This window comes from Malania oleifera, chromosome 1, assembly GCF_029873635.1.
Source record: "Malania oleifera isolate guangnan ecotype guangnan chromosome 1, ASM2987363v1, whole genome shotgun sequence".
NCBI classification, from domain to species: domain Eukaryota; kingdom Viridiplantae; phylum Streptophyta; class Magnoliopsida; order Santalales; family Ximeniaceae; genus Malania; species Malania oleifera.
In genome coordinates, this window is record NC_080417.1 from 145,410,473 (window position 1) to 145,416,472 (window position 6,000).

Genomic DNA, 6,000 nt, shown 5'->3' on the forward strand with positions numbered 1-6,000 from the left:
TTTTAAAAGTTTTAAATCTGTAACTTTAAAAGCTCTCCAAAAAATTTAAACTAATTTTTGAAAATTGAAAAATAGAGTGATTATGTTAGATGAATTTATTAGTTAATGTAAACATATTTATATCATATAACAAACAAAATTCAATTTTTTATATATATGCATAACCAATAATAATAATAATAATAATAAGGAATGACTATGTCAAATAAATAAATAATTATCATTGTCAATCTAACCTAATCCAATACCGTTATTTTATTAACTAGAATACGATTTAGTAGTTAATGCAAAATAAATGCAAAAGTATCGATTATACACAATAATTTAGTAATTAATGCAAAATAAATACATTCTAAATCACTAAGATATGATTTCGTGTGATTTCGCCACTTGGACTCTTCTGTTATGTTCTAGCATATATAACCAATGATAAAAAGGCATGAATGTGAGTACAGTACTAATGTGACATTTTTATAAAATCTATTTATATTGCATAACAAATCTTGAAATACAAACCTCGATAATGTAAATTAATACATATTAGAGGAGTCAAAATCACTCTTATTCATAGCCCGGCAATTAGAATTATGATTTTTTTTAAAAAAATAAATAAATTGTATTGTAATAACTGTTTACAATATTTAAAAAGTGGGCCTAGTAAGTAATTTCAATCTAGACCAACCGACTTCTAGGTAGTTTACTAGACCTGAGTTGGCCATAGGCCATGGCTCCAAACCAACATCAGATAAATGGCTTTCAGTCCAGAGTTGCCTTTCAATTATTTTTATTCTTCTATTATTTTGTGAAAAATAAACTTAAATGTTAATTAATTAATTAATTGTTTTGAAGAGTTGACTAACATATTTTATTTTTGGCACTTAAAAAAACTTCTAATACTAGACTACTTATCCCACCCTACAAGCAAGTTAAGAGCATAGTAGCAAGAATTGTGAGTTGGCTTGTAAACTGTTTGAATAGTTAAATTGAAGTGTGGTGTGGGCAGTCGACTGAACTATTTAATAGAGTTGTTGTGCTCCTTGAGTCCGAATTAGGATTATAGGCCAGTCATTCGTACTACAGACGCATTGATGGATTTCCATTTTGATCTAACTGGGTAGGCCAACCGCGGTTATATCCAATTTTTAGACCGCACAACCCTATTAATTGGGAGAAGCATGGCCTAAAGAATACTTTCATGTGAGCGTAACTTCGAGCACATAACTTGAATGGACTTGAATCTACTTGGAATTAAGTTTAATACAAGCAACTCCAATTACTTGACAAATTAAGCTCGAGATTTATAATAGTACTCGCAAACAAAACCAAGTTTAATTAAGATTTTATAATCTACAGATTTTATATTGCATGAGTGATACATGTAATGAGTCTAATATAATTTTACGAAACAAAATAGGCCTGATTAAAATTAAGAAAAAGGCCAACTGGCCACGATGCAAAAGGGCCCATGTGTCGGGTGGTGAAGGCTCTGAACTACAAAAACTCAAATGGCAAGGCCAGACCTAAGAATAAAGCACAAAGTTCGAAATAATACTGATATAATTCTGCTGACAGCTTGCATTACAATTGATAATTTGCAATTTTCAAGACTTAAAAGTAAAAGAACCCTAAAAACTGAAGTCAAAAGTATGGAATTCAAGCTTTTGTTCTTCAATCTTCATACTGCATAGGTCATAACAATTCAAGACACCAGTGAAATGGAAGCAATAATTTTTTAACTGTATATTTTAATCAATGTTCCTAAGTTAAGAACCTTCTGTTGCTAAATGAATTTAATTAAACCTTCCATTAACCTGTTTACAGGTCAAAAAATCTGTCCATTTTCAAACTTTACTTATTAAATAATCCTAAAAATTAGACTTAAAAATTATTTATTTATATAATAGTAAGCGAATATAAATTAACTCTTATCGAATAAAACTTCCAGCCGCTCATAAATGATTTAATTCATTTATATTATTTCAAAATATCTGTATGCATGTGAGACAAAAGATTGTGGAACATTAAAATTGTATTATTTGAGTTGAATTATATTGAATTAGCATATCTAGTTATTCCTTTTGACAAACCTTAGACATTATATTTTTGGTCAAGAGAATTAAAACACAGAAGAGTATGGGGGTCTGGAAAAAATAAGATAGGAGATTAAGAAGAAGGATTGACATGGTTTGGCAATTGGCAGGGCCCAACAGCGCTAAGCGTCCAAACTTATCATGCCCTGTTCCTACCTTTATTATTTTTTTTCTTTCTTTTGTCTCCTGATTTCTTTTACATTTTTTTTTTCTAAGAAAGTCAGCCCTAGACCCTTAAGAACATAATATTTTTAATCCTTAGGATCATTTGATTCGCAGCATCAAATTATTGTGGTGAAATAACGGTTTTGAAAATCTCATTCTTAAAAATAAAATATTTATCTTATGAGAATATTTTTGTTTAGCTCACGCCGTAAGATTCCCAATAATGTATACTAAATTCTTTTATCAATATTTGGTTCAACATAAATACTAAAATACCATAATAGATATTTTAAAAAATTATTATTATACCTTTGCCATGTATATAACAAATATCTAAAGAATATTTATATTTTTTAATATAAATCTATTAAGAATATGCATTTGATAAAATATGTATTCTAAAATTTTTAATAATTTAAAATCTTTCACATTTAACAATCAATTAACTAAAATAATTGATCAATTTTGTGTCCAAATATTGACTACTATATCAAGTTTTTAGAAAATAATATGTTAAGATTGATAAGCCCCGTGAGGATATAAAGCAGGTGTGTGGAGAAACCAATAGAGGACAAGTTACTAAAGTAATTCAACAAGGAACAGAGTATGGTGGTACCCCAGAAGCAAAGATTGTGAGAATTAATCAAGTAGCAGAAACAATTAAAATTGATCAACTAATGGAAACTATAGAAGCAGTGTTTTTTAGCGAATTATTCATACACAGTTATGAAGAGTTATTGTCATGTGGCTTGGAGAGATAGGACTGTGACAGAAGATAGCAACAGATGTTGGTGATGTTAGTTGTATTTTGTAGTCGTTCCTTTTCTTTAGGAAATTAGTTATCAATCAGTTAAGCAGTTTCTGTATATAAGTAGATTAAATGATTGTATTTAAATTGAGTTGTTTGTAAGTTTCATTTGATTCAAGAAATAAAACTCGGAGTTTATTTAGACTCTCTCTCCATGAAACCTTTTATATAATAACATATTAATTTTATTCAATAGATTACAAATGTCAATTAAAATATTAATTAACATCAATATTAGGGCAAAACACTCACCTCTCATGAGGGTTGACAAAACGACAGAGATTTTTCTTGAGGTTTCAAAAATATCACAAACCTCTCTTAAGATTTGTCAAAAAGACACGGACTCCAAGAAAGATTTGTCTTTTTTCAAAATACAAAAATAGATTTGTGTCTTTTTGAGAAACTTTAGGGAAGGTCCTTAAGATTTTTAAAATAGGGGAGGTCATTGGCTTTTTGTCAAACTTCAAGGGAAGTTAGTGTTTTTTGTCATAAATATTAACACTTATGAAAAATATTTTAAATATCATCTAATTAAAAAATTAATTAAATTTTCTTATTAATAATTCTAATCAACATTTTAATATTTCTAATTTAAAAATTAGCTAAAATCTATGCTAATTAATATTTTTAATTGCCATTTTCAGATTTTATAATTAAAATTTTAATTATTTCCTAATTATTATGAAATTATATTCATCACATCAAATTATTTCCTAATTAGTTTTGTGAGTAATTCTAAATCCTCAAGGTTTGTTTGAAATCATTTTTTATTTTTATCTTATGTTATTATGTTTCTAGTGAGAAAATAGATTGTAACAATGCATTTATTTATGTTAGCATTTTTACCGTTTCTATTATCAATTTTTAACTATTTTAAAAAAACTAAAAATTATATTTTATGATTTACAACTGCTTTGCCAACTCGTTGTCAAACATTTTAATATTCATAAGTGGATTTTTTTTAAACTAAATAATTGATTTTATAAATATTTTTCAATTAAAAGTAAAATAAAAATATCATACCAATTTGAAATATAATTAAAAAAAAAATATTCTTAAACTTTTTAAAAAATTTTGAAATAGATAACTTCAATATCTCAGGAAGTCCTTTTAAGCTTTTGGCCTTGTTCACTACAATTAAGTAAAAATATGTACAGATTATCTTTAGGAAATTATACAAGTATTTAAACTTGAGATGCTAAAAATCCACCACACAAGGATTCTCTAAGGTGTCATCTGGAATTCAGAAAATATTAGGATAAGGGAAAGAAAATATAAAAAAAAAAATCTTCATTTTCATGTTTTATTATCAAGAAAAATGAAAAAGAAAATTATATATATACACCAAATCTATAACCAAAAATTTAATGTTACACATAATTAATATTTTATTTTATTTTTAATCATATTACAATAAACTTTCAGTTTTTATAGTATTTAATAGAAAAGGAAAGTATGTGGAAAAATGAGTTTCTTTTTTATTTTCCTTTTCTTTTCATTTCCACATAAAATCCTTGATCCACGGATCCTAAGAAAATGAGTTTCCTCCATTTCCTTACAGACCCTAAGGGTTCGTTTGGATAAAAAATTTTACATAGGTAAAAGAAAGAAAAGGAAAATAAGAAGGAAACTTATTGTCCCTTATAATTTCTTTCTCTGTTAAATATTATCAAAAATGAAAGTTTATTGTAATATGATAAAAAATTTTTTAAAAATTTAAATATTAATCATATGTAAAATAAAATTTTTATTTATAAATTTGATATATTTTTTATTTTTATTTTTAACTACCAAACATGAAAATAAGGATTCCTTTATATTTTTCTTTCATTTTCTTATTATTTCCCGAGTTCCAAACGTAACCTAAATCACTGAGGATTATTTTAAATATTTACCTCAGTCTAACTTCCCATTTTTTGGCTCAAGGAAACAACCTCCATGGTAGACCTACCTTGCGCAAAACCCAAATCAATTTCCAAATACCCTTGTTCTGTTTTTCTCTTCATCACTTCCTCTCTGTAGACGTTAACTCGAACTGGTGCTCCACCCGCTGGGATGGGATAAATATGAAACAAAAAGATAATTTAGTTTGTTGTAGCACTTATGATCAACTAACATGATTGCGTAAAGGATCGCAACAATCACAATGATGCATACATTATTTATAGCACTTGAATAAGATTTTTCTCGTCTTTCATGAAGTCGTAATCAATCCACCAAAGCATGACCAAGTATACTATTGACACATGATACAAATCTACGCCACTGCCAATCCAAGAATAACAGAGTAAAAAGGCAAGTTATATAAGATTATATATATATATATATATATATATATATACAATCATAGGATTGCATCCTCATAAGTAATATTATAACTACTCAAAGTTATAAACTAGTGCATATCATTGCTTATTAAAGATGTACATTTTTAGGAGGAAGGACAAAAGATCCAACCTAAATGACAAAGGCAGTAGAGCAACTTTGAATTATTGATACAAAGAAACGTCATTGCAACTTTCTTGAAAGTATATATTAAAATATCAACTCATCAGATACTTAAACCGCATATTTTCACTACTGACAAAGGCAGTAGAGCAAGAGATGTTCTTGGCTTGTTATACCATTGAAATCAAGTAATTAGTTTATTATAAAAACTTGGAAACATTTGCAGCCATACAACGCAAAAGAACAGAAAGGACCAATCCTTAAGGTGCCAAGAATGTGTCACAATCTGACAAATTGAAAGACTACGCAAAAGAACAGAAAGGACCAATCCTTGAGGTGCCAAGAATGTCACAATCTAACATATTGAAAGACTAATAGAATTCAGTTAACAGAGTTAACTCTTTACTGCCATTCCATCACAAGAAGCAAAGAAGAAAGCTCCTCAATTTCCCTGTCATTCAAATCCATTCTAAAACGCAAATCTCAAGC